General features: G+C 48.3%; 1 pseudogene; it reads right to left on the reverse strand.

The window, feature by feature from the left end:
- Nucleotides 1-6546: 6546 nt before the first annotated feature.
- LOC127186393 (THO complex subunit 4-like) lies at nt 6547-7374 on the reverse strand (annotated as a pseudogene).
- Nucleotides 7375-7689: the final 315 nt, after the last annotated feature.

The raw sequence follows: 7689 nt of genomic DNA on the forward strand, positions 1-7689 counted from the left end.
CCTAACCCTAGCCCTAACCCTAACCCTAAACCTACCCCTAACCCTAACCCTAACCCTAACCCTAACCATAACCCTAGCCCTAATCCTAACCCTAACCCTAACCCTAACCCTAGCTCTAACCCTAACCCTAAACCTAGCCCTAACCCTAACCCTAACCCTAAACATAACACTAACCCTAACCCTAACCCTAGCCCTAGCTTTAACCCAAACCGTACCCATAACCCTAACTGTAACCCTAACCCTAACCCTAACCCTAACCCTAACCCTAACCTTAACCTTAATTCTAACCCTAACCCTAACCCTAACCCTAACTCTAACCCAGTTCCTGGAGTAGATGTTGAGTAGCTTCAATACAGGCCTCCTGAGTGGGGGTGGCCAATAAGAGTTCATCTACTTTTTGTAAGAGAGTTATTTCTGGGTGCATGACATGGAAATCAGTCAAATTCTGGTGGAGCGCTTTATCAAAAAGAGTAGTTCAAATTTTGAAAACTTGGGGAAGGCGTGTCCAGGTAACTTGCTCCGAGAGCCCCAGCTCGGGGTCCTTCCATTCAAAGGTAAAGTATGGTTGGCTCTGAGGGGCCAAGGCAAGCAAAAGAAAGAGTCCTTTAAATCTAAGACAGTACACCAGGTAAAATCTGGCCTCAAGGTACTTAGAAGATTATAAGGATTAGCCACCGTGGGATGGATGTCCACCACCCTTTTGTTTACTTCTTGGAGGTCCTGTACTGGTCTATAATTCTGTGTTCCTCTTTTCTTGACAGGCAAGAGTGGAGTATTCCAGGGAGAGTGACAAAGTCTTAGGACCCCTAATTGTAGGAATCGATTAATATGCTGCTTGATGCCCATTCGGACCTCTTGGCTCATAGCATATTGTTTTATAGAGAACAGTACACCTGTAGGTTTGAGAGTCACAGTAATAGGAGGCTGTGTATGACCCAGTCCTAGCCCTCCAGTCTCCGCCCAAGCTTGGGGAAATTGCTGTATCCAGGGGCTGTCTTCAGGAAGGGGGTCATTGGGGCTAGTCTGAAATATCTGGTATTCATCCTGCAATTTGAGGGTGAGAACCTGTACAGGTGCTCCCTTGGAGCTTAATACTGTTGCCTCTTCCTCTGAGAAATGAATTTGAACCCCCAACTTGGTTATCATGTCTCTCCCTAATAGAGGACAAGGACACTCAGGAACTACTAAAAAGAAGTGAGTCACAGTACCTGTATCAAGGTTAACAGTCAGTTTGTTGGTCCATTGGTGTAGTTTGCCACCAGTTCTCCTTGTACCCAGGATGTCTTTGAGGATATGGGTCACGATCACTGGGTTAGCACGGAATGTTGAGCACCTGTATCTATCAGGAAAGTGGTGCGTTGCCCCTTAACGGTAAGGGTTAGCCTGGGCTCGGGGGGGGGGGCTTCAGAGCCCCGACTTGCCTAGTCCCTGTCTTCACCCAGGGCCAGGATCAGGACAGGTTTCTTTTGATCTTTGGGACGCTTAGGGCAGTCTTTTAACCAGTGTCCACGTTCCTTGCAGTAAGCACATTGATCCTTATCCACACGGGGCCACCTTTGTTCTCCCCCCTCTCTCTCATGTCCTTTATATTTAGTAGGTTCTGTCACTACAGCGGCCAAGCTCTTATTCAAATGTCTATCTCGCTTACGATCCCTGCGATCCTCTCGTTCCTCCTGTTCCCTTGCTAGCCTAGCTTCCTTTTTCTCTGGGGTCTCTCTCCTGTTATACACCTTCTCTGCATCTCTGACCAAATCCTGTAATCCATATGTCTGAATACCATCTAGTAGCTGCAGCTTCCCTTTTATATCGGGAGCTGACTGATCTATAAAAGACATGGCCACTGTTGCCTTATGTTCTGGAGCCTCAGGGTTAAATGGAGTATACATGCGGAACTCTTCCAGCAACCTTTCCATAAAGGCAGAGGGCTTTCTTCCTTTCCCTGAGTAATAGTTCTTACCTTGGCCAAATTGGTGGGGGCACTTTCCAGCTCCCTTGACACCCGCCAATAGAACCTGACGATAGATACGGAGACTCTCCCTACCTGCAGCCGTCTCATAATCCCAATCTGGGCATGTCAAGGGAAATCCTTCATCTATCTCGTTAGGGAACTGGGTGGGTGCCCCGTTTGATCTGGGCACATTTTTTCTCGCTTCCAGGAGTTCTCTCTGTTTTTCCTCCATGGTGAGGAGAGCCTGTAAAAGCTGTTGACAGTCATCCCAGGTGGGTTGTGAGTTAAGAGGATTGATTCAATAAGGGAAGTTAGAATCTGGGGATCTTGTGAAAAAGAAAGATTTTGGGTCTTCCAATTGTATAAATCTGATGCAGAGAATGGGCAGTAATGGATGTCACCACTGATAATACAAAGAGGAAAGAATGATGAGGTTTCCTGGCCTGGATCTCGGTCCCGCCGGCTACGCAGGCGGGGAGGGGAAGGAGGGAGCAGGGAGGAATCTGTGGAGGGTCAGGGGAAGGTGTAAGAAGAGGAGCTGAAGGGGCTGGAGAGGGCGTGTGGGTAGGTGAGGTAGGGAGAGAGGGGTTAGGGTCAGAGGGAGAACTCGAAGGCATAGGGTAAGGTGGAGGAGGCAGGTCTAGTAGTAGAAGATCTTGTTGTTTGTTGTCAGGCAGCATGGGCTTTGGGTGAACTCCTGGGTGTTCTTCAGGTATCTCAGTAGTCTCAGAAACTGCAGCTGGGAAGAGAGAAGTTGGCGGGGCACCCAGGAAGAAAGACTTGAGCCACTGTGGTGGGTCTCAGAGCAGGGATTCCAACATGATTATATATGGGACCTGATCTTGGTGGACGTGAGACCCAGTTCTGCAAACAACACCTTTAACCTGCAGGATAATAGTAAGATTAAATGTTCCATCTCTAGGCCACCCCACATTAAAGCGTGGCCACTCTGAGGCACAGAAAACCTGCCAGCTTCCTCTGCGGATATCCACAGACAAGTTATGTGCATGAGCTTGAACGTCCTTAAAATGGTTAAGAGTCAGAGTCAAGGGGGTCATCACAGTTTGTCCCATGTTAGTACGGTCGAGAGAGAGGACGACAAAGAGAGACAAGACAAACAGACAAATAAAAACAAAACCTGTCAGCCGCATGGCAAAATATCGGCGCCACAGACCAGAAATCACATCGGATGGCAGAACTTCTCTGCCGTTCAGATTGAGAAGACCAATGCTATCATCGGCCCTCCTCCAGACAACCACCAGAGCGTCCTCCAGGGCAAAGGGGAGAAAGGTCTGGACATGTCTGTCCCCTTTCTCCTCCCAATACAGATTTGCGTGCTACAGAGGCGAACTGAAAGTGGCTCGCCAATCAGAAAAGGGAACAAACAGAAAGGAGCTTGCAAGAGCTCGCAGAATACAGACAAAAAGGGGAACTCGCAGGAGCTCACAAAGCTTGCGGGAGCCTGCGGAGCACAGACAAAAAGGAGAGCTTGCAGGAGCTCGCGGAGCTCCTGCAGAGTACAGAAAAGAGACACAGTGAAAATAACTCACGGTCTTAGAAGTCAGTCGGTGGCCCGAGCCATTGAAACCTTGCAACAAGTGGGTCAGTGGTCTCAGGGAGACCCCCAAATCCAGGATGAGCCCCCAGAATGTTGGACCCTAGAGTCCACTCGAGTAGGGGGTCATCGCCAGAGACCACTCGAGGACCACAGTGTTGATGCAAAAGCACAAAGTTTATTGCTGACGTGTGTCAGGGGACCTCAGTACTCACTCGAGAGGCAGAGGCACCCCGAGTCACTGTTACAGACTACTTTTAAAGGCTAAAACTGCAATGGTTAGGAGGGGCTGTGTGCCCTATGTTAGGATTGGCTCTGGTGGTCGCTAGGGGTGCTTGTCTAAATGTTATTGGCTATTGCAGGGGTCGTTGGTCTTGGGGGTTATTCTTGGCAAGGAGGGGTGTTGGGGAGTTTCCAGGGAATTTCCAGATGGTTTTTTCTGAGAATTGTTTACATTAGCTGAAATTGTTTATCTCAGTTGGCCACCTTGATCTCAGAAACTGAAACTGGCCTTCAATATTTTCTGGGTCACTTTCCCAAGCTTGTCTGGGTCACGTTCCCAGGCTTAGGCTGAGAGAGAGAGAGAGAGAGAGAGAGAGAGAGAGAGAGAGAGAGAGAGAGAGAGAGAGAGAGAGAGAGAGAGAGAGATTCTTACACTATCCTTGATCAAACTTCTAAAAAAATTGGACAAAAAATGGCAAAACTCTTCTGCCAACCCAAGAAGGAACAGCCATGATCCAACAAATGCATGCCTGGAGACACTTGGGAACAAAGAAACTATGTCAGATCCTATATAAAACAGACTTTATCGTCCCGGGGCCCAGGCCCTAATTAAAAAGACAGTGACCAGTTATCAAGCCTGTCAACAAGTCAATGCAGATAAAAATCATGCACCAGAAGGCACGAGAGTTTGTAGAGATCGACCCGGAACTCACTAGAAAGTGAACTTCACTGAGGTAGAACCCCCAACCATGGGTTATCAATACTTATTGGTTTTTATAGGCACTTTTTCAGGATGGGTAGAAGCTTTCCCAACCTGACGGGAAACTGCACAAACAGTAGCCAAGGCCATCCTAGAAGATATCTCTCCTCGATTTGGACTTCCTAAGGTAATTGGGAGTGATAAAAAGCCAGCTTTCGTCTCCCAGGTAAGTCATGGATTGGCCAAGATCTTGGGGACAAATTGAAATTTACATCGTGCTTAAAACCACAGAGTTCAGTTCAGGTAAAATAAATGAATAACACACTAAAAGAGACCTTGACTAAATTAGCCATTGACACTGGCTTAAAAGATTAAATACATCTCCTACCCCAGGACCTATTTAGATCCAGAAACACTCCCTCACGCTGTAACTTGATCCCGTATAAAATCCTGTATGGAGGGCCACCCCCACTGACCACTATGCTTAACTCTTATCAGCCTTCGGCTTCCAAAACTGACTTACAGGCCTGCCTAAAAGGACTGCAGGCGGTACAGGTCCAAGTAACCCTTTGGCCTGCCTTAAACCATTTTCAAGCACTTAGCTGTGCTTTTCATACCAATCAATAAAACTATCCATTTTCTTTAAGAAGGAGACTTTAGTTTTTTGACGTTAATTCATGGCTAGGAGAGCCACATCTGACCTTAGTTTTCCTATTTGTCCTTCTGGCCTTACACATTTGAGCCGTCCCCCACTTTGTTTTATCCAACGAGATAAAGTTCCAGTCCCTAGAAGATGGATGTTTACCTCCTGAAGAGGCCAATCTGGATGCCAAGGTTTGGGTGGAATTCATTGTTTCATCTGCCTCTGTGTCCACGGCACTTCCAAACCCTTTGCCGTCTCTTTTCACTGTTAGCTTAGGTGTCTGCTCCTTTGTAGCACTTGGGCAAATAATGAATTTGCTGGTCTTTCTTGAACATTTTCTTTTATCCATTGAAGCTGTTCAGTTCCTTCATTTCATCCAGAACAATGCTGTTTTCACAACAGGCATGAACTATTTTCATGGCTCTGTGGTTGAGAGTGTCCTACCCAGACAGGGAACACACCAATAGGATTCGATCTTTGGTGAGGAGTGGGTGTAGGAGGAGGGCAAGGCTGGGGCTGGAAGGGTGCTGTGGAGACCCCTGGGCCATTTGTGACAAAGGATTGTGTTGCCTACAAGTTCTTGTTGATCTGGATTCATTGGTCCAAGGCTTTGGCACACATCCAAAAAAGTCCACAAGGCTGAGGCCTTCTTTTGGCATTCTCCCTGGAAAACCATAGCTTCTAGGAATGCCTTGCCTGAAATCCCTTTTCAGAAGGCCTTGATTACCACAGTTGAAACATCTGACAGTTTGATTTTTCCAAAGACTTTTAGAAGTTCTTTCTTTTCTGAGATTAGAATCATAAGCATGAACCATATCTCTAATCCATCCTTTCCTGGAGCTGACCCTGCCTTTACAGGTAGACTCAGTCTTATAGATCATGACTTACCACTTCCTATTTTTCCCCTCTATTTTACACACACACACACACACACAGAAACACACACAAAAACACACAAAACACAAACACACAGGCACACACAGGCAAAGGCACACCCATGCACGGGCACACACACACACACACACACACACACACACACACACACACACACACGGAAACACAGACACATACACGCACAGGTACATACAGACAAACACACAGGTTTCTATTTTCTTATGGCAAAGGTGGAAATGATAACATCTCCACAAGAGCCACCAGTAAACTATATCCCCGAAATAACTCAGCACAAAACACGACTGTTGTACATTTTTCAAAAGTTTGTTTATTGGTTCGTTTATTGCTTGATTATGGATACAGTATTGTTCCAGGGTGTAAACCTACATGTCGGGAGATGGCACCAGATGCCATCACATTGAAGGCAGGCCCTCTGGATGAACAGCCAGTGCTCTTCAGCTCTGCAGCTCCCTTTTTCAGAGGGGAAAAGACAAAGTCTTTAAAAGAGTTTTTAGGCCCATGGAAAGGCAGGAATGAATAAATGAGTCAATGATGAAGACTGAGCAACCCAGCATTGTCTGCACAGTCCAGTTGCCACCCCTCCCTCTAGGGATCAGAGGAGGAGCCTTCTGGGTCCTGTTGTTTGTGTGGACGGGCTGGGCTGTTTAGCTGGTGTCCATGCTTGCAGCGTAAGCATCCAGCTATGCGTCCAGCTCCTCTGCAGAAAGCTGCTGCTTGGAGTTGCTGCAGGTGCCTGTCTCTCTTCGCCTGCTGCCTCTCTGGGTCCCTCTCCAGGTGCCTCTCCCAGCGAAGCGCCCACAGGCAGGGTTTCTACTCATGCCTCCTCTGTTGTGGCTTCGTGCAGGGCTCGGCTGTGTTTCCACCTGGGATGGGACAAGCTGGATGTCCAAAGGACGCCCGTCCAGAGGGACACCGTGGTACTCTCTCCTAGCCTTCAGGGCATCTGCCTTGGGTTCAAAGCACACATCTGCTGTCCCTAAACTTTGTCCAGCGCGACCATAGTGCACAGCTGCTCTCTTGAGCGGTCCAAATTCACCAAAGAGGTTCTGAATATCAGTGTCTGACACTTGGAAGTGCAGGTTGGACAGCAACAGCCTCCCAGAGGAGTCCAGGCTGGCTCCACGTGGGAAGGCGCTGTGGAATTGGTCGTGCTGCCACTTGTCTGGAAGTTGTCCACGTCTGCTGTAGGGTGCCTGCCGGTTCCTCCTAGGGAAGGCATCGCGATGCCCATGCTGGTCGGCCTTCAGTGTGCCCCTGGGTCCTCCCTGGGAGAGCGCCCTGCCAGCACCCCTGTGCCTGCGGCTGCCAGGGCCAACTGGGCCTCACTGCCTCTGGGTCAACTTGGTGATGTCATCCAAAGTCATATCTAGTTTCTTCCCCAAGGAGGGCATGGAATGCGGCCCCAGATCCAGCCTGCACACCTCAGAAGGAGCCTTGGAAAAGACAAAAGAGTCAGTCACTATTTGTAAAGGCAGCCTTTGCAGAACATGTGTGGAGCTTTAGTAGATGGCTCAGACCCCATCCTGATTCTTCAGACCTAGCCCAAACTTTTCAAGCTCTTAGACAAGAGTTGTAAGGCGTCAACAGCAGATTCCAACTGCCTTTCTAAATCAGCATAGCCACTTTCACCTAGCTCTGATCCTGGGAGCTAGCAGTCCCTCTGGCCCCATCTCCCTGTTCACAGGCCTTCCCTTCAGCCTCTTTCC

This window comes from Acomys russatus, unplaced genomic scaffold (genome assembly GCF_903995435.1).
Source record: "Acomys russatus unplaced genomic scaffold, mAcoRus1.1, whole genome shotgun sequence".
NCBI lineage: Eukaryota > Metazoa > Chordata > Mammalia > Rodentia > Muridae > Acomys > Acomys russatus.